This window comes from Capra hircus, chromosome 2 (genome assembly GCF_001704415.2).
Source record: "Capra hircus breed San Clemente chromosome 2, ASM170441v1, whole genome shotgun sequence".
In the NCBI taxonomy this organism is placed as follows: domain Eukaryota; kingdom Metazoa; phylum Chordata; class Mammalia; order Artiodactyla; family Bovidae; genus Capra; species Capra hircus.
The window spans coordinates 65,498,879-65,526,466 of NC_030809.1; the positions used below are offsets into that span (position 1 = coordinate 65,498,879).

General features: G+C 45.7%; 1 long non-coding RNA gene across 2 annotated transcripts; it reads right to left on the reverse strand.

Annotated features, from left to right (window-relative positions):
- LOC102181078 lies at positions 1 to 27,453 on the reverse strand. Of its 2 annotated transcripts, none has more exons than XR_001919440.1 (3): positions 27,375 to 27,453; positions 21,068 to 21,140; positions 1 to 934 (listed from the first exon to the last, which is right to left on the reverse strand). It is a non-coding gene; the product is annotated as an uncharacterized LOC102181078 (long non-coding RNA). The 2 variants fall into 2 exon arrangements; XR_001919439.1 differs by lacking the exon at positions 27,375 to 27,453 and adding an exon at positions 27,058 to 27,245.

A 27,588-nucleotide genomic window follows, 5' to 3' on the forward strand; every position in this document is an offset into this window, starting at 1 on the left:
CTGCATTGACGGGCGGATTCTTATCCACTGTGCCACCAGGGCAGTCTCTGGAAGGACTTCTTAGAGTTCCTGCCCCTGAGATGGGCAAGGACCTTCCCCAGCCCAGTGGAGATGCTGCAGAGGCTGAGGGCCAGCCTAGCATTTCTGCTTAAAATAGAGAAAGAAGTCTCTCCCTTCCTCCCAGAGAGTTGTGAGAGCTTAAGCTCCTTGGCTTAAGGTGTTACCAGGTGTGTGTGCATGAGATGGGTGGGGATATGGCCTCAGCCTTGATGGGGAGCCTGGTGGGGGCCTCTTGGCTCCAGGGGTAGGACCCACAGAGCAGCCAAATGAATGGGCAAACTGCATGTTTCTGTGTCCACACTAAGTCCTTTCCTTTATTCCTGATCTTGAATGAGGGAATCCAGGGGAGAGGCAGAGTCCAAGCTCTGGCCAGCAGACAGTGACCTGGAGGCCTCAGCACTGGCCACCTGTGAAGGGAGACACCAGGGCAGGTGAGAGTATTACAGGTGTGTTTTCATTGCCTGGGGACGAGTCCCAGAGAATGAATTTCTCATTGCATTACCCAAGAGCATTTGCACATTAAAGTTTGGGAACTCATGACAAAAGAGAAGGGGCATCTCTGAGACACAGGGAGCTGAGAATGGCAGGTTTAGCCTCCTCCGCTCAGCACAGAGCCGGAAGACTGGGGCTTCCTTAGTGAGAACTGAGACTTCATGAACATAATACTTTGCTCACATGATTACTATATTGTGTCATTCAAACAACTCTTTGAATAAGATGCTATTGCTTCCATTACATATTTGCAGTCAGGGTGGCGTGAGCTGGGGGTGGAGCTGCTGTCTGAGTCTGCAGGCTGGCTGTTCCTGTGGCCATCTATAATATAGTAACCACAGGAGCACTCCACAGTGCTTGCACAGTCTCCACAGTGCTTGCTCTGTAACAGAAAGAACAGAGTTTATGATACAAGAACCCTAGGAACCTGATCCTCCTTTAACTCGTATCTCCTATTTTTAAAAGTCAATCCAAGGACTGTTAACCCAAGAAATACTGCCAAGCATTTGTAGATGGCTTTCAATGAACAAAACCCTTCACCACATTGCATCTCATCTTGATACTCTCAATGAAAAGGTAATGCTTGTAGAGGAGGACTTTATGTCTCTATTTTATGAGTTTGGGGATGGAGGCTCACTGAGAAGTGTGCCTTCCACAGCCAGCAGGCAGATGGCAAGGACTTGAACACCAGCTTCTTTGATAATAGGTGTGTTATCCCATCAACTCCCCTCATTCTACTCCAGACTTTATTTCCAATCCTCCTGACCCAGTTTAGGCTGGCTTTACCACTTTGGGTTCCTAGAACCTAAAGGTTTATAGTCATAAATGATTGCACTCTAAGAGTTAATGTCAGGAAATTGACTTGAAAGGGACCATCTAGCACAACAGTAATGTTTCCTGACTCCAGGGACCAGGAAATACTCGCTGAGGAATTGTGCCTTCATCGAATCAACCTCACCTCCATTATCTTAAAATTAAAAAAGAATCTTAATAGGGAAAAATTAGGTTATGAGAAATCCAGAATCCAGGTGCTTTTCCATATGTTTTTATCTGCTTACTAGCTGATGAGTTCATTTGAGGACTCAATTGTTAACCATTTTTTTTCAGTTGAACCTCCCTGCTCCAAACTGTCAAGGAGCACAAATATTGATTTAAATACATGCTTTGAGATAGCTTCTCACTCATCAAATGGAGGCAAGCTACAGTGGAGGACAGGGTACATTCACACACTATCAGTGCGTTAAGTTCAGTCGCTCAGTCATGTCCAACTCTTTGCGACCCCACGAACTGCAGCACACCAGGCCTCCCTGTCCATCACCAACACCGGGAGTTTACTCAAACTTATGTCACACACTATGACAGTCTTTTATTCATATATGATCTAAAACAGAAGTTTTACAAAACAACTCCTAACCTTATTTATAAATGCACTCTTAAATTTTGTATTTATCTTTTCTTTGTTTTTAATGCTGGAGATGTCCCACTATGTTGATTTCATAGTTCACTAATGGGGATTAAGATCTGCAGTTTCAAAAATACTGAACTCAAAGATGAGTTCTTACCCACTCTCTTGTGTCCAGTCATCACTTATATGTGAGTTGAGTTTTCAGTTTTAATCTCTCTCTTGAGCTCAGACTCTAATCCCCAACAGTCTATGGAGCTTCTCTGCTAAGAGGAACCTGAAGTGAATGTAGCCCAAGAGAACACAACGCCTCTCCCCCCTTTCCTCCCAGTTCCCCTCTCTAGAGTTCCCCATCTTCTGAGGGGGTCACTCTTGATCCAGGCGGCCACGCCAGACACTTGGTTGGTGTCCTCTTCTTTCCCTCCTCACTTCCCATGCCCAATCAATCATCGAGTCCTGTCCAATAGCCCTTCTAAATATCTCCTGGATTCATCTACTTCTTTCCAACAGACCGTTATTATCTCTGAACTACTCCAGCAGTCTCTAACTGGTCTACTTACTTTCCAACACGATGCCTTTCAATCCATGCCACACACAATGGAGAGAAGTCCTTCTAGCATGCGAAGGCTGATCACTTCACTCTTTAGCATAAAAGCTTTCGGTAATCTCCTGGAACTTGTAGTAGCATGGCTTCCTTGGCTTGGAACCCCCTTCTATCTGCTCACCAACCCCACATCTATCTCTGCCCACCCTTACTTATTCTTCATGTCTCTACTAAGATGTCACTCACTATGGGAGCTCTGACCTGACCTAGACAGCAAATTCAGGTCAAACTGGCCTAAGCATCCTTGTGTGTGGTCCTCTAGCATCTTGCCATCACCCGTCCCAGCACTTACTGCCCTGCACTGTCTGAATAGTTCTCCATCATAGCCCAGTGTCTGCAACAGATACTTGCTGAATGAAAAAATGAATTCTGGCATGTAACCTAGTCTTTTCTTTCAATACATCATAAAACATTTTTCTACTACATGATTTTAAAGGAGGGCATCTTGTATAGTATTGCATGAGTGTACAGCAATTTATTTAACTATTTGTCAAGCATTTAGGTGGTTATAAGGTTCCTCTGACTATACATATTATTACAGGGAGCACCTTTACACACAGTTCTCAACACGCAGCTTTAATTATTTTCTTGGGCTAAAATTCCTAAAATTTGAATTGCGAGGCCAAAATGTATGCATGTTTTAACAGGTTTTGATTTATATTGCCAGGTTGCCCTGCAGGAAGTCTGGGCTAATTTGCACTATTATAAACAGTATAAAAGAGTGCTCATTTTCCTTCATTCTTAGCAACACTGGGTTTCATTTAAAAATAAAAATTATCCAATTTGAAAGGTAGAAAATAATAATTCCTTGTTACTTCATAAGGGATATTAGCATTAACAATTGCATAAAATATTTTCATGTGTTATTCATTATATAAGGGTTTACAGATATACTTAAGATAGTAATAATAGCTGTTATTTAGAGAGTCTCTACTTGTAGGCAATGTCATATAGAGAAGATTGTTTGTGAGAACTTATTACATTCAGAAACTGCTAAAAGTTCTGTTTACATTATTTGTCACCAAATGCTCACAAAAAATGTTACAAAATATGTAGTATTACATCTATTTTACAGAAAATCTAACTGAAATAATGATAAATTATAAATGATTATAAATTTGAAAATAATTATTGTTCAATTATTATATGCTAGTTATTAATGCTTAGTGTTTTCAAAGCCCTAATTAATTCTCACAGCAACACTATTGTATGGATGTGAATTTTTGACAAAGGTGCTAATGTACTTCAATAGAGAAAAGACAGGCTTTTCAACAAAGCTGCTGGACCACCTGGAATTTCATATGCAAAGAATATTCCTTGACCCTTATCTGATACTATACATTAGATATAACTCATAATCAATCATCAGTTCAGTTCAGTTCAGTTCAGTCGCTCAGTTGTGTCCGACTCTTTGCGACCCCATGAATTGCAGCACGCCAGGCCTCCCTGTCCATCACCAACTCCCGGAGTTCACTCAGACTCACATCCATTGAGTCAGTAATGCCATCCAGCCATCTCATCTTCTGTCGTCCCCTTCTCTTCCTGCCCCCAATCCCTCCCAGTATCAGAGTCTTTTCCAATGAGTCAACTCTTCGCATGAGGTGGCCAAAGTACTGGAGTTTCAGCTTTACCATCATTCCTTCCAAAGAACACCCAGGGCTGATCTCCTTTAGAATGGACTAGTTGGATCTCCTTGCAGTCCAAGGGACTCTCAAGAGTCTTCTCCAACAGCACAGTTCAAAAGCATCAGTTCTTCGGTGCTCAGCTTTCTTCACAGCCCAACTCTCACATCATACATGACTACTGGAAAAACCATTGCCTTGACTAGATGGACCTTTGTTGGCAAAGTAATGTCTCTGCTTTTCAATATGCCCTCTAGGTTGGTCATAAATTTCCTTCCAAGGAGTAAGCGTCTTTTAATTTCATGGCTACAGTCACCATCTGCAGTGATTTTGGAGCCCCAAAAAATAAAGTCTGACAGACACTGTTTCCACTGTTTCCCCATCTATTTCCCATGAAGTGATGGGACCGATGCCATGATCTTCATTTTCTGAATGTTGAGCTTTAAGCCAACTTTTTCACTCTCCACTTTCATTTTCCTCAAGAGGCTTTTTAGTTCCTCTTTACTTTCTGCCATAAGGGTGGTGTCATCTGCATATCTGAGGTTATTGATATTTCTCCCGGCAATCTTGATTCCAGCTTGTGCTTCTTCCAGCCCTGTGTTTCTCATGATGTACTCTGCATAGAAGTTAAATAAGTAGGGTGACAGCATACAGCCTTGTGATGTGATGTGATGTGATGTGATGTGATTAGTCGCACAGTCATGTCCAACTCTTTGCGACCACATGGACTGTAGCCAACCAGGCTCCTCTGTCCATGGGATTTTCCAGGCAATAGTACCGGAGTGGATTGCCATTTCCTTCTCCGGGGGGTCTTCCCCTCCCAGGGATCGAACCTGGGTCTCCCACATTGTAGACAGATGCTTTACCGTCTGAGCCACCAGGGAAGTCTTGATGTACTCCTTTTCCTACTTGGAACCAGTCTGTTGTCCCATGTCCAGTTCTAACTGTTGCCTCCTGACCTACATATAGGTTTCTCAAGAGGCAGGTCAGGTAGTCTGGTATTCCCATCTCTTGAAGAATCTTCCACAGTTTCTTGGGATCCACACAGTCAAAGGCTTTGGCATAGTCAATAAAGCAGAAGTAGATATTTTTCTGGAACTCTCTTGCTTTTTTGATGATCCAGCAGATGTTGGCAATTTGATCTCTGGTTCCTCTGCCTTTTCTAAAACCAGCTTGAACATCTGGAAATTCACGGTTCACGTATTGCTGAAGGCTGGCTTGGAGAATTTTGAGTGTTACTTTACTAGCATGTGAGATGAGTGCAGTTGTGTGGTAGTTTGAGCATTCTTTGGCATTGCCTTTCTTTGGGATTGGAATGAAAACTGACCTTAATCAATCATAGACCTAAATGTAATTGCTAAAACTATAAAAATTGAAGAAGAAAATAAAGGATAAACTAGGTCTTGGATTATGTAAGAATTTCATAGGTAAAAACTATAAAAGAAAAAGATAAGTAAAATGGACTTGACCAAAATAAAAAATCTACACTCTTCAAAAGACATTGTTAAGAGAATGAAAAGACAAGTAACAGTCTGGGAAAAAATTAAATTCCCAAAATCTGATAAAAGACTTATATATCTTGCATATATAAAGAATTCTTACAACTTAATGAGCCTACAACTTAATTTTTAAAAGAGTAAAAGATTTGAACAGTCCTTAATCAAAGAATAGAAGAGAAGTGAAAAGCAAAGGAGAAAAGGAAAGATATAAGCGTCTGAATGCAGAGTTCCAAAGAGTAGCAAGAAAAGATAAGAAAGCCTTCCTCAGTGATCAATGCAAAGAAATAGAGGAAAACAACAAAATGGGAAAGACTAGAGATCTCTTCAAGAAAATTAGAGATATCAAGGGAATATTTCATGCAAAGATGGGCTTGATAAAGGACAGAAATGGTATGGAACTAACAGAAGCAGAAGATATTAAGAAGAGGTGGCAAGAATACATGGAAGAACCGTACAAAAAAGATCTTCAAGACCAAGATAACCACGATGGTATGATCACTCACCTAGAGCCAGACATCCTGGAATGTGAAGTCAAGCAGGCCTTAGAAAGCATCGCTATGAATAAAGCTAGTGGAGTTGAAGGAATTCCAGTTGAGCTATTTCAAACCCTGAAAGATGATGCTGTGAAAGTGCTGCACTCAATATGCCAGCAAATTTGGAAAACTCAGCAGTGGCCACAGGACTGGAAAAGGTGAATTTTCATCCCAATCCCAAAGAAAGGCAATGCCAAAGAATGCTCAAACTACCACGCAATTGCACTCATCTCACACGCTAGTAAAGTAATGCTCAAAATTCTCCAAGCCAGCCTTCAGCAATACATAAACCGTGAATTTCCAGATGTTCAAGCTGGTTTTAGAAAAGGCAGAGGAACCAGAGATCAAATTGCCAACATCTGCTGGATCATCAAAAAAGCAAGAGAGTTCCAGAAAAACATCTACTTCTGCTTTATTGACTATGCCAAAGCCTTTGACTGTGTGGATCCCAAGAAACTGTGGAAAATTCTGAAAGAGATGGGAATACGAGACCACCTGACCTGCCTCTTGAGAAACTTATCTGCAGGTCAAGAAGCAACAGTTAGAACTGGACATGGGACAACAGACTGGTTCCAAATAGGAAAAGGAGACGTCAAGGCTGTATATTGTCACCCTGCTTATTTAACTTCTATGCAGAGTACATCATGAGAAACACAGGGCTGGAAGAAGCACAAGCTGGAATCAAGATTGCCGGGAGAATTATCAATAACCTCAGATATGCAGATGACACCACCCTTATGGCAGAAAGTGAAGAGGAACTAAAAAGCCTCTTGAAGAAAGTGAAAGTGGAGAGTGAAAAAGTTGGCTTCAAGCTCAACATTCAGAAAACGAAGATCATGGCATCTGGTCCCATCACTTCATGGGAAATAGATGGGGAAACAGCGGAAACAGTGTCAGACTTTATTTTTCGGGGCTCCAAAATCACTGCAGACTGTGATTGCAGCCATGAAATTGAAAGACACTCCTTGGAAGGAAATTTATAACCAACCTAGAGAGCATACTCAAAAGCAGGGACATTACTTTGCCAACAAAGGCCCATCTAGTCAAGGCAATGGTTTTTCCAGTAGTCATGTATGATGTGAGAGTTGAACTGTGAAGACAGCTGAGTGCCGAAGAATTGATGCTTTTGAACTGTGGTGTTGGAGAAGACTCTTAAGAGTCCCTTGGACTGCAAGGAGATCCAACTAGTCCATTCTAAAGGAGATTAGCCCTGAGTGTTCTTTGGAGGGAATGATGGTAAAGCTGAAACTCCAGTACTTTGGCCACCTGATGCGAAGAGTTGACTCATTGGAAAAGACTCTGATGCTGGGAGGGATTGGGGGCAGGAGGAGAAGGGGATGACAGAGGATGAAATGGCTGGATGGCATCACAGACTCGATGGACGTGAGTCTGAGTGAACTCTGGGAGTTGGTGATGGACAGGGAGGCCTGGCGTGCTGCGATTCATGGGGTCGCAAAGAGTCGGACACGACTGAGTGACTGAACTGAACTGTACTGAATCAAAGAATATATTCAAGCAGCCAATAAGTACAAAGCAAAATAAATAAAACCTAATGAGATACAATTATTCATTTTTACAATTGACTAAAATTAAAATACTGGCAATACAGAGAAATATTATATGATATCACTTATATGTGGAATATAAAAAAAATGATTCAAATGAACTTATTTATGAAACAGACTCATAGAACTTAAGGTTACCATGAAGGATGGAGGGGAAGAGTTAGTGAGTTTGGGATAGACATGTGCACGCTGCTATATTTAAAATGGATAACCAACATGGATCTACTGCATAGCACAGGGAACACTGCTCAACATTCTGCAGCAACCTAACTGAGAAAGGAATTTGAAAAAGAATAGATGCATGTATATGTAGAACTGAATCACTTTGTGGTATACCCGAAACTAACACCACATTGTTAACAAACTATACTCCAGTATAAAGCAAAAATTTTAAAGAAGGATTAATACCAAGTATAGGTGAAGATATGGAGGATCTTAAACTCTCATACACTGCTGGTGGGACAAGAAAATGGTACAACCATTTTGCAAAGCAGTTTGGCAATTCTTTTAAGGAATTATCTATCTTAAAGTTTTTTAACATTTTTTATTGGAGGATACTTGCTTTACAATGTTGATTTCTGCCATACTACAATGTCAATCAGTCATCAGTATATATATGTCTCTTCCCTGTTGAACACTCCCTCCCACTTTGCACTCCATCCCATCCCTCTAGGTTGCCACAGAGCATCAGGCTGAGCTGCCTGTGTTATATAGCAACTTCCCACTAGCTTCTATTTTATAAAGTTAAATATATATTTACTATGTAACTGAATAATCCTGCTTCTTGGTATTTATCCAAAAGAAATGAAAACACACTTCTATGCAAAGAACTGTAGCAAACAATGATAGCAGTTTTATTAATAAGATCCGCCAAATTTAAAAAAAATCCCCAAAGTCCATTAATAAATAAATGGGAAAATAAAATGCAGTATATCACAATGAAATATATATTTCACTTTGAAATAAAAAGGACTGAAATGTGACATATGCAGAACACAGATGGAACTCAAAATAATTATGCTGAGTGAAAGAGCTGAAGTACAAAGGACTACAGAAACTACAGCTTAATTTATATGAAATTCTAGATGAGGTAAAATTATAATGACAGAAATCAAGGGAGTGGTTGCCAGGGGCTGGGGATGGGCAAAAGTGATTGCAGAGATACAGAAGACTGTTGGGTAACAGGACTGTCTCCTGTCTTAATGACTGTGGTAGTTACACAACCATACACATTTGTCATTATACTATACAATTAAAATTGGTGGATTTGATTATATGTAAATTATATACTATAAATTTTATTGTAAAGATGATTTTGGAAAGAAAGAAGGAAGGACGCGAAGGAGGAGGGAAGGAGAGAAGAGAAAAAGAAAAATACTGTCAGGCCAGATAAAAGCTGGTTAATGTCATACCAATATGACAATAAATATGGCAATAAAAGCATAAACATTGGGGCTATTTTCTTTTGCCAGACAGAAGTCTACAGCTGAACATGTAAAAGAAGGAAGGAAGGAAGAAAGAAAGAAAATTCAATACCTATCATAATTCAAAAACTGGACTATTGAACTCCTGGGTTTATACCCACTTAAAGGTGCACACATGAGTACTAAAAGGCAAGTTCAGGGATGCTCACAGCAGTTCTACTTGCAATAGCTCCAAACTGAAAACAACCAAAATGTCCATCAATAGTAAAATCACTTGCAACAAATCAGACAATGGGTTTTTATACAGTAGTTGAAAAAAGCAAATGATGGTAACATGTGATACCCTGATGAATTTCATAGAGGTAATGTTGAGCTCAAGAAGTCATATGCAAAAAATACATGTGACAGAATTCCATCCATAGGGATCTCAGAAACAGGTAAAACTAATCCATGGTGACTGAAGTCAGAGTAGCAGCCTCCTTGGGGAAGACATGACTGAGGCGGGTGGTGGACAGGGGACCTCTGGGGTCAGGAAATATTGAATAGATGGATCTAGGTAGTGGCTGCACAGTGTATACTTGAGTAAAAATTTAGTAAGCTGGACACTCCAGATTTCTAAACTTATTGAATTTAAGTTATGCCTCAGTGGAGAGACAATTATTTTAAAGACATACCAGAAGATCAAACCAGTTAATCCTAAAAGAAATCAACCCTGAATATTCATTTCAAGGACTGTGCTGAAGCTGAAGCTCCAATACTTTGGCCACCTGAGGCAAAGAGCCAACTTATTGGAAAAGACTCTGATGCTGAGAAAGACTGAGGGTAGGAGGAGAAGGGGGTAACAAAGGATAAGATGGTTGGGTGACATCACCGACTCAATGGACGTGAGTTTGAGCAAACTCCAGAAGATAGAGAAAGACAGGGAAGGCTGGCGTGCTGCAGCCCATGGGGTTGCAAAGAGTCGGACTCGACTTAACGACTAAACAATAACAATGACAAAAATACTCAGTGCCTATTCATTTCAGTTCCTAATTTCAGACTTGGCAGATGTACAGACCAGCTAGGTTGGGTTTTTATCTGTTCTTTATGAAAACAAGGAACTTGGTAGTATGAAGCATGGGCATTCTGAGCCTCCCTGTGAGTGAAGATTTGTCTGAGAACTGTCTTGATGGTTTGGAAAACTACTATATAGGCAATCCCATGTGTTCACATAGACTATGTTAATTATAACTTTCTTATCTGTTCATCAGGTCAGATTTCTCAACCACTCTCTCTGGGGCACCTGGAGCCTTGCGAAGACCTAATTGCCATCTCCCTGTCTAAGAACCTATTAAAAAGTGCTTTAAGCAAACCGTGAGCTGCGGGAGGAGTGGCAGCTGTTCATTTTACAACTCTCAGAGCGTCAGGGCCCCTTTCTGCTTCTATCAGGCAACTCTGGGTTCCCAGGTGGGTGAGCGAGCTTACTATGGTCAGGAGCCCTCTTTGCTGTTTCTCTATTGAAGAAAATTTTTACTGAAGGTGGGTGAGCTCCCCTTCACCTGGGCAGAGGGGAAACTCAGAGCTCACAGGCTAACCTCAGCCTCACTGTGCAGCCCCAGGGGCTGGTCACTTAACATCTTTAAATCTCATCCCAACGGAGAAGGCGATGGCACTCCACTCCAGTATGCTTGCCTGGAAAATCCCATGGATGGAGGAGCCTGGTGGGCTGCAGTCCATGGGGTCGCGAAGAGTCGGACATGACTGAGCGACTTCACTTTCACTTCACTTTCATGCATTGGAGAAGGAAATGGCGACCCACTCCAGTGTTCTTGCCTGGAGAATCCCAGGGACGGTGGAGCCTGGTGGGCTGCCATCTATGGGGTCGCACAGAGTTGGACACAACTGAAGCAACTGAGCAAAGATGCTAGGAGACATATTGTATGTTCAGAGATAGGAAGATGCAACATTTTGAACATGTCAGTTCTCCCCACACCAGTCTATGGATTCAATGCAATCTCAGTAAGTTCCCCAAAACTAATATCGTTAGTTTTTGTTTTTCATAAAACTGGGGTTGCAAAGAGTCAGACACGACTGAGCGTGCGCACACACACACAAACACACAGAAAACTTGACAAGATAATTTTAAAGAATATATGACTGTCCAAAGGACTAAAAATAGCCAAGGCACTCCTGAAAAAGACTAGGTTGGGGGTAATTTGATATCGGGAATTTTCCTGAAGTTATATGACAAATGAAACAAACTAGACACCAGCACCAGATGTACTATGTGGACACGATGTGACATGGTGACCTTGCAGACAACAGGGGAGGAAGTGCTGGACTGGGGCCACTGGCTATCCAAACAGAAAAAAATAAAATTGAATTCTCTCCTCCTCCATATGTTCTGGACTTTGTGTAAATTCCAGAGGTACTGAGGACTTACAGGTGAAAGGCAAGAGGGTTTCTTCAACAAGAGAGAAGAGAAAGCACTAACTATAAAAAGGAAAGATTAATAAACCCGACTACATTAAAATTAAGAACTCTGTTCATCAAAAGATGTTGATGAAAAGTGAAAAGACAAACCATATCTTGGGAGGAGATATTTGGAACATTAATAACAAATAAAAGACTAGTATCTGAAGTGTATGTTAGTCGCTCATCCATATCTGACTCTTTGGAACCCCATGGACTGTAGCCCACCAGGCTCCTCTGTCCATGGGATTTTCCAGGCAAGAAAATGGGAGTGGGAAGTCATTCCTTTCTCCAAGCGACCTTCCCAACCCAGGGATCAAACCTGGGTCTCTAGCATTGCAGGCAGATTCTTTACCATCTAAGCCACCAGCAAAGCCCAGAATATATAAAGAGCTCCTACTAATGCATAAAAGAAAGACAACACAGCAGAGACTAAGCAAAAACCACGAATAGGCATTTCTCAGAAGAGGGGGAAATTATACGCCCATTATAATCAGGGAAACGCAGCACAAGAACCCAGCAACACGCCATTTTAGAAAAAAATGCTAAGTTTTGGGCAAGACATGAATCAAAAGGAACTTCTGTGTTAATACATTACTTTCCTTTTTTATTTTTTTAACTTCATGCAGTCTTTTGGGAAAACCATTTGATGGTTTCCAAAATTGAGGGTTTGGATATTTGTGGCCCAGTAATTCCACTTCTAAATACACATGCTAGAGCAGGGTCAGCAAACCATGACTCACAGGCTACTATTTGTTTATTTGTTTTGGCTAAATAAAATTTTATTGGAAATCAGCCATCTCATCTGTATGGCCTGTGCCTGCTTTTACCCTAAGACAGCCGAGCTGAGTGGCTGTCATAGGGACCATAAGGCCCAAAACCTAAAATATTTACTAACTAGCCTTTTATGAAGTTTGCCAACCCTTACCTAGAGACATTTTTGCAGCCTCATCTTGCTTTCGCCTACCACATTTTTTCCTGCACTGGGTCTTTGCTGCTGCATATGAGCTTTCTCTAGTGCTGCATGAGCTTCTCATAGCAACAGCTTCTCTTGTCGGGGAGCATAGGCTCTAGGGCACAGGCTCAGTAGTTGTGGCACACAGGCTTAGCTGCTCCGAGGCATGTGGGATCTTCCTGGATCAGGGATCGAACCGGTATCTCTTGGATGCAAGGCAGATTCTTAACTGCTGGGCCACCAGGGAAGCTCCAACATTTTTTATGGACTTTATTTTTCAAAACAGTTTAAACTTTACAGGGAAGTTGAGGAAATAGCACAGAGAGCTCTCACATGCTCCTGCACTTCGTTTCCCCCTATTATTAGCGTCTTACATTAGTGTGCAGCTACACGTTCATACAGATGTGAACCGGAAGTGAAAGTCGCTCAGTCGTGTCCGACTCTTTCAGTGGACTATACAGCCCATGGAACTCTCCAGGCCAGAATACTGGAGTGGGTAGCCTTTCCCTTCTCCAGGGGATCTTCCCAACCCAGGGATCGAACCCAGGTCTCCCGCACGGCAGGAGCATTCTTTACCAGTTGAGCGACAAGGGGAGCCCCAAACAAACTAAGGTGTTTACTGTATTCACAGTTCCTTAGCTTTTATTCACTGTCTTTTTCTCTTCCAGGGCCCCTCTTAGGATGCCTCATTACATTAACTGTCACGTCTCCTTAGGCTCCTCTTGGCTGTGATAGTTTCTCAGACTTTCCTTTCTTTTTTTTAAGCTTTTTATTTTGTATTGGAGTGTAGCCAATTAACAATGTTGTGACACTTTCAGATGGACACCAAAGGGACTCGGTCATACATACATATGTATCCATTTTTCCCCAAACTCCTCTCCCATCCAGGCTGCCACATGACATTGAGCAGAGTTCCCTGGGCTATACAGTAGGTCCTTGTTGGTTACCGATTTCAAATATAGCAGTGTGTACCTGTCCATTCCAAACTCCCTAACTATCCCTTCTTCCCGTCTTCTCCCGAGCTCTTGCAACCACAAATTTATTCTCCAAGTCTGTGAGTCTGTCAGACTCTCCTTGGTTTTGATCACTGTGACAGTTCTCAGGAATGCTGCTCAAATATTTTTGAGGATGTCCCTGGGAATTTATTTGATGTATTTCTTATGACTCGATAGGGATTATGGACTTTGGAGAGGAAGATCAAAGAGGTAAAGTATCGTTTTACCAAGGGTACCAACTAACAAGAATTATTTCGGCTTATAATGACCTTGATCACCTGCCTAAGGAAGTGTTTGTCAGGTTTTGTCTGTCAGGGATTCTTCCCCTCACCTTCTGCCTTCGCATACTGGACTCTCTGAAAAGCAATCACTATGGGCTTCCCAGATGGCTCAGAATCTGCCAGATGTAGGAGACGCGGGTTTGATTCCTGGGTTGGGAAGATCCCATGGAGAAGGAAATGGCAACCCATTGCAGTGTTCTTGCCTGGAAAATACCAGGGACAGAGGAGCCTGGAGGGCTGCAGTCCATGAGGTCGCAAACAGTGGGACATGACTTAGCAACGAAAAACAGCAGCACAGGCTACACTAATGGGGTGCAGATTATTCCTTGGAGGTGAAATGTATGATTTAGAAATTTTCTTAAAGGAAAATCTGCCTCTTTTCTCCCATTCATTTATATATTCAGTCATTGATATCAGTATGGGCCCATGAATACATATTTATTTTAAACTTTGGGTCAAATGTTACAATACTACTTTATTTTGTAGCTTGGTGTTCCAGTTTTAACACTGGGAATCCTTTCAGTTGACTCCTGTATGCCTCTATCAATGGAGGTTTTTAAAGTTTTGAGTACTTTCTTACATTCTAGCAACACAAAATCCTCCAGGTTCACCATGTGTATTTCCTTTTCTGGTTTTACAATTGGCCATTTCTCCAAGGACTCTTGGTTCCTTATTGGAAAATGGTATTAGAAACCAAGATCTGGGTGCTAAGATGCTTATTGTTATTGGGGTGTCATTGCTTCTAGGCCCCCTTAGCCTATAGGACAGGAACTATGTATGTATATATTAACCTGTGTATGTGTGTGTATATATATATATATATATATATATATATATATATATATATACACATGCGTATACAAATACTTCTATAAGTAATCATCTGTATAAGCTACACATGGGTTTATACTAGTGTCTCCCACTCTAATCCATTACCACATGGATCATTCCAGCTTCCTCTCCTTGACTATTTGTAAATTCCCACTCCAACTATAAGAAATTGGTTTCCCATCATCTGTCAAGCATTTACTTGATTGTCCAATTCCTGTGTACATGTTTAATAATATCAGAACAAGTATTGCATGCCCCCATGGGAAACAATTTTATTAACCAGAGCATAGTGCTTATGTGTACTTTTCCATGCCTCTATTCTTACTTATTTCCAAAGTTGCTTAGATCAGCATCTTTTCCACCCCTTTCAAATGCAAATGTCTCATTCATTTGCAATACAGTTAGATTCTCTTGGGACAGTCTGCATTCCTCTATAGGGTCCCCTGATCTCCTAGATGAATTTTTAACTTTGTGTATATTAAAATTCTGTTTGCTATTTGTGTGCCCGACTCAATCACGTCCAACTCTTTGTGGCCCTATGGACTGTAGCCCACCCGGCTTCTCTGTCCATGGGATTCTCCAAGCAAGAATACAGAACTGGGTTGCCATGCCCTTCTCCAGAGGATTTTCCCAACCCAGGGATTGAACTCAGGTCTCCCTCATTGTGGGAAGATTCTTTACCCTTTTGTATTCATGTGAGCATTAAATGAGATAGCACATGTAAAGACTTGGTCTTCACTGATGACACAACTGTGTTTGTATTCATGGTCAGTTACCTCTGCTCTGTGTTAAGTCACCTCCCTGAACTTCATATTAAGCCCTTTCTTATAGGTGACCACGTGTGAGGGGTCGAGTCCACTCCACCAAAGAGGATTTGGGGAGCCAGAGCTGAGGTTAGAGGTCATCCGCTATATGACTTTTTTTGCATATATGAGGGAAAAGGGGCACAGAGAAGTAGAAAGACTTTCCTAATACCACTCAACTTTTTGCAGGGTTTCCAGGCTAGAATATCTGTTTTCTAGAGAGAGGTTTCTAGAGTTGTTCTCTTGAGTAAAGAAAACCTCACAGTGGGTTAGTGAGGTCGACCCAATACTGCAGATGTAGCAGAGCTGAAAGGAGGCTGAGAGGATAACAGGACACATTCAAGGGGGCGGGGTGGGGACATTCTTCTGCAAGCGTAGGATTTCTGATCTATTAGCCCAGCCAGTGCGGTAACTACAGCGAGCAATGGGCAACACCAGGACTGGGAAACGGGGACTGCTCCCACCCTGTGGTTGGTGTAGTACTAAGAAATGACCACACGATGTCACCAGAAGCCATTATTTGGAAACAAGTCAAGCTGGGCTCCCGGTCTCCTGATCCTTCAGTGCCTATCTAGCAGAAAGGAAATTTCCCTGGAGCTCTGAGTGGCCTCCATGCATGTGGCTAATGTAAGAAGGAAATTAATAAGCAAGTCCTCAAAAATAACTTCAAAAGGGAAGGATTTACTTAGACCAGCACTGTCCAATAGAAATATAATGTGACCCCTGAATACAAGCTGAATATGTAAATTAAATGCTCTACTGGCCACATCAAGAGAAAGTAAAAAGAAACAGAGGAAAATAACTTTAACAATTTATTTTATTTAACCCAACAAATTAAAAACTTGTCATGTCAATGTATAAATAATACAATAATATTAATGAGATACTTTATTTTTGCCATGTTGTCTTTGAAATCTGCTGTGTGTATGTGTTTCATTTTTATTGAAATATATTGATTTACAATGCTGTATTAATTTAAGGTGTACAACAAAGTGATTCAGTTATACATATACATATATATTCAAGATTTTTTTCCCATTATAGGTCATTATAAGATATTGAGTAAAGTTCCATATGCTATTATACAGTAAGTCTTGTCGGTTATGCTGCACTTTAATTTACACTGACAACCCATCTCCATTCAGACCAATCATACTTCAAGTGTTCAGTGGGGCCAGGTTCTGTCGTGCTGGACAGAACTGAAACAAGGTCACGTGCATCAGCTCTGAGAAGCAGCTTACATGCACTGGAGAGATATGGGGGCCCAGAAGCATCCCGAGTGTAAGGCTAATTTAGCAAATAGTACCAAGTCAGCTTGCATTCCCCCAAATTCCTTGCCACCTGCTGGATAATGCCTGAAATTCTACTATCTGCTCCTTTGGGGCTTCATATCCTTTAAACCCTAAGTGTGACACACTCTTCTCTTTTTCTACTCACAGGCCAGAGACCTGGGATCTGAGTTTATGGAAGGATGTGGGCCAGGAGGTCTTCTCTCCACAGGAAAGGGTAACAGAGGAGCAGCTTCTCTGGCCCACCAGAGACTTGTCATAGCAAATAGAGTTCAAGGCCCTGTAACCCTCTGCCACTTCACCATCCCCAGTTAGTTTTCCTGAACCCACACAGGAAATGCTCAAGATGGTCAAATTTGACAGTCTTCCCAGGAAATTAGCTTCCGAACCAGAAGTGCTAGAGGAAAGCCAGCCCACTTGGCTCTCTGAGCCTAGTTCCTGCATCCCTTCTACCACCCTGGACCAACACAGCCCATTCACGCTGAGCTGGGTTGTCTCATCCACACGTGCTAGGCAGTTTCTACCGGACAGAAAGGGAATGATGTCCTCACACTTCCTCCCCATCCCCACCGCCACCTTGGGCAAGAATTTCACTCTGGTGGTTCCTTAGGCTTTTGGCCCAGTCTACTGTAAGGACTCCTGTGGAGAGGGGAAAGGGGGACTTGATTTCCCAGACTATTGTGGGCCCTGGTAACATGCTATTATCTGGAGGAAAGGCTGAACATTTTGGCTCGCAGGGCCAAATGCAGACAGTGTGGAAATATCTGAATTTCTGGAAAGATTGTTTTTCATTGCCTGGCATTGTGTTGACAGCACATGGAGGAGGAGAAGGGCATGCCTGCCACAAGGAAACGGCAACCCGCTCCAGTGTTCTTGCCTGGAGAATCCCAGGGACAGGGGAGCCTGGTGGGCTGCTGTCTATAGGGTTGCACAGAGTCGGACATGACTGAAGTGACTTAGCAGTAGCAGCCACATTGGAATAGAAGCCCCATTCCCTGATCAGACTGCTCAGATCAGAGTGCTTTCAAAAGAATTAACCAACATTATTAAACAAAATGCTTGGGTACCCACAGCCCACAGCAAACACAGCAGCCAGTATAGGAATACAGATGCTGAAAAAAGATTGGGAGTTCTGAGTGATGAAAAGGATGGTGGCAGTGAGTGAAAAGGATCAAAAAAAAGCTAGTGTGCTAGCATGGTAGCTTGGGGCAGCCACACAGAGCTGAGGCCCGTGTCCCACAGACATTGCTGCTCTGCCCAGCCCCCAGACCCCATCCTATTTCTCTCCCTGTGGTCTAGAACCTGGCCCCACCACATCACCTCGACTGTGCCCCACACTCCCCTCCTACCAGCCAAAGGGAACCAACAGTCAGAAATTAAAATTTTTTTTTCCATGAAATTCCTGGAGAAGGGAACGCTTTCTGGTGAATAACATCTTCAGGAAGCCAAAAAAAGCTAACTCAGAAGCAGTTGCTAAGAACTTATCTGAAATATCAAGTGTGTCTCACTTATTGGTAACTACCTGGTAACTTATCTAATTTGGAAACAGATTCTTCATGATGCAGCTCTCTTGGGTGGGACCGAGTAAAACAACAACAAGACAAACTTGCTGAAAAGCTACACATAGGTGTATTCATTCTCATTTGCCCCTAAATGTTCCCAGACCACAACTCTCATTCACTGGAGGTGATTACTGGGGTACAGCCTGAACTCAAAAAATAAGCCAGGGGTGAAGAAGTGGGCCTTACGGTTCACTGTTCCACTGTCCTGGGTGTGTAATTGTACAATTTAGCCTGGGAACTGCCTGTACCCCTTCAAGGTTGGCTGTGGGGTTGGCAGGTCAGTGTGAGAACTGTATTTTTGAACTGTAGGATTTGGTGATTCCTAGGGTCACATTTTTGGAGAAGGAAATGGCAACCCACTCCAGTGTTCTTGCCTGGAGAATCCCAGGGACAGCGGAGCCTGGTGGGCTGCCGTCTACGGGGTCACACGGAGTCGGACACGACTGAAGCGGCTTAGCAGCAGCAGCAGCAGGGTCACATTTAGGGCTTCCAGGTGGCACAGGGTAATGGGCCAATGCAGGAGATGCAGGAGATTCGGATTTGATCCCTGGGTCAGGAAGATCCCCTGGAAGAGGAGATGGCACCCCACTCCAGTATTCTTGCCTGGAAAATCCCATGGACAGAGAAGCCTAGTGGGCTACAGTCCATGGGGCTGCAAAATGATTGACACGACTAAGCACACACACACACAGGGTCACATCTGGGGACTGTGCGGGATTCTGCATGTGGATTTGCCTTCTTATCCAAAGAAGCAGCAGGTAGGATGGTGTGGCAGAAAGGGCACTGACTGGCCTGGAAGGTAGTCTCTGCCTGTCATCAATGGGTGGTATGAGCTAACATTTGTCACCTACTTCTCTGGGCTTCCCTGTGGTTCAGCTGGTAAAGATTGCCCCTGCAATGCGGAAGACCTGGGTTCAATCCCTAGGTTGGGAAAATCCCCTAGAAAAGGGAAAGGCTACCCACTCCAGTATTCTGGCCTGGAGAATTCTATGGACTGTATAGTCCATGGGGTCGCACACCCAGCTTCTCATTATAAGGAAGAAATAAAAAGCAAAGCCTATATTTAGCTAAGAAAGTGTGAAATGGCAAGTTCCAGAATTCCTTTTACCTGTGCATTTGTGTTGTGTGTGTGTGTGTGTGTTGTCAGTGTTGATGTTGTGATTCTCCTCAGTTTTGACCGTGAAATATCACATAGCCTAAACGCCAAAGCCTAACACTGTCCCTGTTAACAGCATTCCTATTTGGATGTCTTAAAAAGATACCTAGGAAACCACCTATTTCTGTTTAATCTGCAAAAAGTTTTAGTTTTAAAGGTAAGGTGTTTTTGCGTTACTGAAGCCTAGCTTAAACAGTACAAAGTACTTTGTTTTAAAAGCTTAACTACACAAGAATTTGTTTCCTTTGAATAACAACAACAAAAAAAGAGTCAGCTATTTTCTTCTCCAACAAGGAGGGGTATGTCATCACATAGCAAAAAAACCTGAAAATCCAACCAAATTAGGACTGACAAAAAATGGCAGCTGGAAAAGCCTGAAATTGTAACCTATTCTCCAAGTCACAGAGAAATAAAATGAGGGCAAGTTCAAGGATGAGAAGTATCAGCAAAGTATCTAGGTTTTGATTCTTCAAAACCCTTGAGAGGCCCAGTGATTTCTGGTGGAAATTCCCAAAACCCTCAATCATGAGTCACTGTAGTCTGTTGCCCCCTGAGCCTCCACTGGTTTTGGCAGACATCAGCACCCCATATCTCCAGCCCAGCACTGGTGGGGAAGCTCTGATTGGGAGAAGATGGGGCTGAGGGACGGGTGGTAGTGAAATGACCTTATAAGGCAACTTTAAGCCCTGGAGAAGGCCTGGTATTTCATCAAACTAGAAAAATGTTAAGACCTGAGACCTCCTGCCTCTCCCATTGAGAGTCCAGAGAAAGAGGGAGATGTGTTTAAGGACATCCTTCTATTTAAACATGAAGGGTAACCAGGGTAATCCCCCTAATGGTTCGATCTTAAGCAAGCTCTGGAAGATGGAAGACATCCAGCTCACAAAGGTCAGACTTTGATTTGAGTGCACCGTGGAGCTGGTCAGAGCCTGGAAGAAGCAGAATCCAACATGGGGGTATCCATACCTTGGGAATCACCAACTTCCCATTTTACAGGCGATGGACTTCAGGGTCAGAGAGGGAAGTAACTTAAGGACTCCCAGCCAGGATTAAGCCCAGTCTGCTTCCCAGGTGATGGGGGCAGGACCTGGAGTGGGAAGGAGTTCCCACCTTCCACCTGGCCACTCAAACCTGCGGCTCTGTGGCAGAAAGAATGGGTGTTCCCTGGGATTCTCATAGACATGCACATTGGGGTTTAGCGCTGAGCTGTCTGGGATGTGCTTCCTGGCACATAATTACCACCATCAAGATTATTATTAGCATTAGGCGTTTACATGACACTTAATATTTCCAAAGCATTGTACTGCCGTTTAATTGGTTTTTCCTTGCAACATTCCTGTCAAGTCTGCACTTGATAGCTGGGAGACTGACGGGGGCAGGCAGGAGAGGTGAGGGGAATAAATGCTAAAGGTTGATGGAGAAAGGGGGATGGAAGCACTGTCTCTTGGCTTTCCTTCTCTGATGACCTAGGGAAAATAAATAACCTCCCATACTCCCTGCAAATTCTGTACTCCCAACCCCTAGGTCCCCACAGTCAAGGTACCTGTAACTTCCAGGAGGTAGAGGATGCGAGGAGAATCTCTTCTTTGGTGTATTTTGGCTCAAGGTTCAGATATCTTCCAAAAAAAAAAAAAAGACCCATGTCAGTTCAAGATCACATTCATTCAGAATTGTTGACACCTTCAGTTTCTTGCCAAATCTCAACTGCACTGCAAATTTACAGAGTTGTGATTTCCAGACCTAAGACAGCCTTCAACAGGAAGACTTTTAGCATTTGACAAGTCCTAATTAGGTTTGTCAAAATTGAAAAGTAGTGCAGGCCAGCGGGCACTGTCTCTTGCTGGCCAGTGGGCCTCAGAGTTGGGCTATGAAAGGGGTGGCTTCTCCGCTCACTCCTCATCTGAGAGCCCTGCTGGGGTCTGGAGAAATCAAAGGTGCCCCCTCAGTGACAGACACCTTGCAGCAAAGCTTCTAGCTCTGCTCCTTGGGTTCAAGGACAAAGCTGTGGGAAAGGGAAACACGAGGGAGCAAAGGCTGAAAGACTAAAAGTCCTGGCGGTTAGCTGAGGGAGATAGCACTCTGGGGTCCAGCCCCCTCTTCTCAGCCCACCTGCACTTTTCTGAAGCAAGCTGAGAGCCCACCTCCTTTTCCTCTGCCTGGAAAGTTCTTTCACCAGGGCCTGGGTGAGTTGGAGCCAACCATCAGCACAACCCCTTCCACGTAGCACCAGCTGAAGGTTCTCAAGGACGGCAGAGTTTCTCACTGGCCTGCAGAGGACCTGGAGCCAAGGTCGAGGGGAGTGGACGCCCATCTCCTGTCAATTCTGATCCTAGGTCCCCTCCTTCCCTCTCCATCCTCAGCCTCATCCTGGTGAGTAAGAAGGGCTGCTGGAGCCTGGGAGGGGAGCCTGGGAGGGATGAGGGATGATGGCTAGGAAAGGCTGGGGAACCCGGGTTTTGCCACTGTCCTCCTCCACCGGCCCTGGGACATGCGAAAGTGGCGGTGGGACACTTGAGGCTCAGGTCTGGGAAGCCTGAGGACTCGTCCTCTCAGCGGGACTCAAGCTCTCTTCACGCCCCAGCTAGAGTCCCCACCTGCTGCGGGAAAGCAAGTCTGGGAAACACTGGGCGTTGGCGATCACTCTGGCAGCCAGCTGCCGAGACTAGACACTGAAAATGGAGGTGCGGGTTGGGCTGGTGGGGTCGGGAGTGGGGGTTCCCAGCAGCTTCGACCTGCCAGGACCAGCGTTTTTGCCCCCGCAGCCCGCTGCAGCCAACCAAGAATGAGTCCACGCGGGGCCCCTTCCGAGATCACTGAGCTCGGAAGCACGAAGAGCACCAATACCCTCAATGACTGGCTGCCCGACTGCGCTGCACCCGGAGGGACTGTCTGAGTGACAGAAACGGAAGGTCATCTCCCTGCAGAGGATTCCAGTCCCTTCGAGGACGAGCGATCTGCCTACCCGCGGAGAGAACTCAGAAGGCCGGGCCGACGTTCACCGGAAGGAGCTCCGCAGCCCACACGAGTCCCGCCTGGCTAGAGCGGCTGGGATCATCGAGGCCGCCTCCGTGCGGAGAAAATGATAACACCCCCGTCCTCCCTGGGCGCCCTGAACAGACTTTCCCCCGCTCCTCCCAGAGCTGGGGATCAATTCTGCTCTTCGTTTTCCGCTTGCTGTGAGCATCCCCTCGGGCTACGTTATGACTCTCCGAGCCTCGATTTCCTCCTTTGTAAGTTGGAGAAGCAGTGCCACACTTCTCAATAGGTTACTGTAAGCGTTAAATGAACTAACCCCGAAGAAGAGCTTAGAGCTGCTCCCAAAGCACACCGCTGCATGCTGGATACCCTTATTCAGCATCCTTACCTCCTCTTAAGGGGCCCTTCCATCTGTTTGTCTCTTTCCCCTTGCCCCCTTCCTTCCCTCTCCCCCCCATCTCGATCCCTCGCCCGCATTCTCCCCTTTCCTTGTTTCTCTCCTTATCTCTCTGTCTCTCCGGATGGCTTTGTAGACCCGCAACATCTGAATGAAATGTGCAAAATGAATCCGTTCTTTTTCTTCTGTCGGTCCCTCCACAGAGGCGAATCTGAGCTGTGTACTTTGGAGCCAGCGTTTTCCGCACCAGCGCCGCCGAAGTTCCCACGTCTCGATCAGCTCCTCGCAGCGCACTCTTGTCTGGCATCTTGTGATTCCTGAAATCTGGGTTTCTTGGCCCAGCTGGGAAAGACAAGGAGGTGGTGGGTTGAACACTGAGTCCCTGCTGCCCCTCGGTCCGGCTGGGCTACAGCGATCACGCGGCCACCGTGCTTAACCCACAGCTGCAGCCGCGGTGCCGCCGTGGTAGGCCCAGGCTTGGAGCTCGCATTTCCTGGGCCGACATAGCTTAACGGGATGGCCACCAACTCCGGGGCCTCAGCACCCAAGCCAGAGGGCACAAAGTTCCATGGGTCAGATCTGAGAGGCTGGGAAAGCGCCCGTGTCACAAGCAATGTGAGTTCCGCGCTGCCGAGAACCGGGACTGCGAACTTTTCGCCGGCCTCTGAGTGCAGCTCGAAAAATTCCGAGCCGCACAGACCGCCAGGACGTCAGGGCCAGGTCACCAAGTACACCAAGGGCTCGGTTCGGGTTCACAAGGACAAGTGACCAGACCCTTGATTTTTCCATCTGCAACTAAGAACTTTAACCACTGGCCCTGAATCTCAATGTGCGCGGGTTGTTTAGACGCTGAAATTCACCGCTTCCACTTCCGAGGAGCCGGCGGCCCAGAACGATTCTTGGATGCGCAAACTGGAAGACGAGAAACGTCCCTTCCATCCAGAATGAAAAGGGTCCCAGATTCAAAGTGGCAGCCCTTCTCGGTGTCCCATGGGGAGTTTCTATTCCCGGGGGAGGGGAAGCGTGGCCTCTGCCCAACCATCCTAACAGGCAACGGATCCAGCCTCGCGCTGCCCCTGGCCGTTGGGAAGCTGAAGAGGAGGTTAGCGGGCCCTGCCTGCTGCTCCGTCAGGTGCAGACCTTTCCGGAGCGCCCCAATTGGCACGTCTAATTTGGGCGCAGGCAGGCTGCCCCAAGCTTGAGTGCCGGCCCTTTCAAAAAGCACCCACAGCGGGCAACCTTCCCTTCCCTCCAGTTTCACAAACCTGAAATTCCAAGCAGAAGTCACGCTTTCTCAGGATAACCAGAGGAAAATACTGCCCCCCACCCCCTTCTTTCCGTTCTTTATTAATTTCATGGTGAGTTTTAGGGGAAGTGGCTTAAGGTCTGAGCGATCCTCCTTTGGTCTCAACGCCTGCCTTTTTTGCTCCATCTACCTAGGAGTCTCCAGTCAGGAGCTACTCCGACCCCACCCCAGGAGTTTCAGAGTGTCCATGGCTTCGCCGGTTGTTCTAGCCGGTCTAGCTTCTGTTCTTCCTTGACCTCTCTGACAGTGACTGCAATCCAGGGTCCTGGGTCTTCTCTCCTAAGGCTCCCACATGAACATCCATTATGTTCTCCCTGGCTCTGTGACACCCGTTCTCCCCAGCCATGTTCACACTGTAAACTGACTGAAGTTTTCCTGTTTCTTTTTTTAAAAAAGGTTTAAGTAAATGGGCATTTGGGATTCCTTGGTGGCTCACATGGTAAAGTGTCTGCCTGCAATGCAGGAGACCCGAGTTCGATCTCTGAGTCGGGAAGATTCCCTGGAGAAGGAAATGGCAACCCATTCCAGTATTCTTGCCTGGAAAATTCCATGGAAGGAGGAGCCTGGCAGGCTATGTCCATAGGTCTCAAAGAGTCAGACATGACTGACTTCATTTCAAACAGGCATTTATCAGGATTATTCGGGCCACCAAGAAGCATCCTGATCCCACGCAAATGAAATCCCCAGACAACTGAGAAAACAGTAATGTTAATTGAAGCAGCTACATATAAGAGATTAAGATATAAATGGCATATAAAAGTCCAGAATCTATTAAGAGCTGGAAATAGAAACACAGGACACACGTCTACATATACTTCTTAGATTCAATGTTAGATTCAAGGTCAGAGTCGAGAAGGGATCAATCTAATCCAATTTCCTCAGTTTATGAATAAGGAAACAGGCCCAGAGAAAGCCAGGAACCCTCTCAAGGTCGCATAGCAGAGGAGTCCAAAGAATCCAATTCTGACTCCCAACGCATTGCCCATCCTACTCCGACTCAGGTGCTTGCTGCTTTAGGAATCACAGAGCAAACAGCTTTAGCTCTCACGAGGCGAGGGGATTCCGTGAAGGATCCCCTTCCTGCAATCTTGTCTCTCCCCGGTCTGGCGCGGACTGTCCGGAAACGGTCTGAATCTCCCGGCCCTGGGAGTTCAGATCAAACCTCTCCCCTATAGCCTTCTCTACCCGAGCAACACAGGTGCAGTTCTCCTAGAGCACCGATAGGTGGCGCGTTCCTCACAGGAAAACCAGCCGGGAATCCTCCCCGGCTCCTAGGACCCCGCTCCCTGCCTTAAGAACCCGCCTAGGGTCCCTCTCGAAAGAAATAGGGTAGAAAGGGGTCCAGCAGAGGGGCTCAGGCTCGTGCCGGAGGTTTGAAAAGACCCTAGAAACCTTGATTCTAGTCCTTCGGCTCAGAGTGACCACACTCTTTTAAGAGGCTAAAGAGCTTCGAGCGCAGAGGGCAAGGCTCTGCTCACTGGCCCAGAGACAACACCGGGACTTACCAGGGTCACCCCTAGGGGGCGTTATCTCCCCTCAACAAGCGCGTCCACGAACCCACTCCTTCACACAAGCTGGGCTGCTGCCTTTCTCTACCACCATCCCCAGGCCCCATTCTTCCGCCTATTTTTTTTTTTCCCAAATATTGGGAATGGGATGGGGGGGGGGGAGTAAGGGAAGCCGAGAGCTTTTTTCAATTGCGACGATAATTGTCCTCGAGATAGATTTCTTAGTCTGCTCATCCATTATTGACTTCTCTTCTAATATTTGGTTTTGCCGCTTTGATCGCCAGAAGATCACAGACTTGACTCCTTTGCATAACAATTTTGGGGCGGGCGTACTCTGTGCGAGAGGGGAGGGACGTGCCTGGAATGGCTTTGGGGTCGGTATTCCATTCCTCCCCCGTACTTCATTCCTGGCATTGAGGCCAGCCTGCCTCTCACTGACTTCCCATCCCTAACAGCATCATTCATGCCTGGAAAGTTCTGAAGGCGAGTGGAGGTGGAGAGGAAGCAACGAACCCCCCACCCCTCGTCCCTCCCGGAAAGGCAGCAGGAACCCTAAGGCCCTCCAGTGGGACAGAAGAGAGGACGGACTGTGTCTCCCGCTCGCCTCCCATTGCTTTCCCAACCCCAAGAGATGCTGCCTCTTCGACCGCACAGACAGTCTGGGGAAAGAATATACCTTACTTGAAGATGAATTGAATGGAGTTGGCAGACCCAGGGAAGGAGACCACTGTCCCCTGTGCTCTCACTTGGCACTTAGGCCTCAGGACAAAACTCAGATGTCCAAGGTTCCCAATACCAGCGGCAGCCTGATCTAGTTCCTTTCCGCTCTGAGTCTCAGTTGCCTCCTCTGTGGAGTGGGCTTACAGACTATTCTCTCCCTGAGGCCCTGTGATGTTAACCTTGCCACATATTGCCACTCTTTCCCCCAGTGAGGACTTAGGGTTTGGGGATTGCATAGGTGGGTTTTGGTGGGAAACAGAAAACCAGTGGCCATTTTAATCAGGATTTATCAACTGCTTCCTTTGCCTTTGCCTAGTTCAATGACGGGGGTGGGGGAGATGTGATGGGGTGGGAGGCTTGGGGTTAGAGCCCTCTGCCCCTTGCTCTATCACACACCTCACTTCGAGCCTCAGTGGGAGGGAGTTGCTCTCAGGTTCCCAGCTGGCACACAAACGCACCCCGGGAGACCTACGCATGGACAGGCACAAGCGCAGCCAGGGCACAGAGCCCAGGCAGACACTTACACGTGCACACCCAGACGCAGCGCGACCACGCGAGGGTTACAGGGGCACAGAAATGCATACAATCCTTTTGAGCAGTTGGCACACACGTACACACGCACTCACCTGGAGTCTCTCACACAGAGTCACGTACAAATACGCTGGCGCCCGGCTGCACCGTCGCCCCCAGCTCTGGTTTCTGCAGGAGCAGGGGGAGAGGGAAGGTGGCCCCGAAGGCCGAGACCTGGTAGTGACCCCTCCCCCGCACCTCACCGGCACAAGATCCAGTCTGAGCGAGGAGGTGGCGGGGCGGGGTGGGGGGCGGTTCGGGGGGTGAGGGAAGGCACCCGGCTTCTCTCCCTCTTTCCCTGCCTTCTCCCAGGCTCGGTGGACTTCCTTTCCCCACCTGCCTCCCTTGAGGACCAAACTTTTCCCTCTCTCACCTCCCCGCCAGCTGCCAGCAGCGCGGATCTCGGTTGGAACCCGGAGTTTCCCCGCACCCTCCCCGGGAAGGGGGTCGGGGAGGTTGCACCCCAGTGGACGAAAGGGGGGCGCGGCCTGGCTCGCGCCCGGGGGCCGGTGGGGAGGGCGGCGAGGAGGCGCTGGCCGGGAGCCCGAGCGCCGAGAGCCTGGTGCGCCGACTTCTGCTTGCTCTCC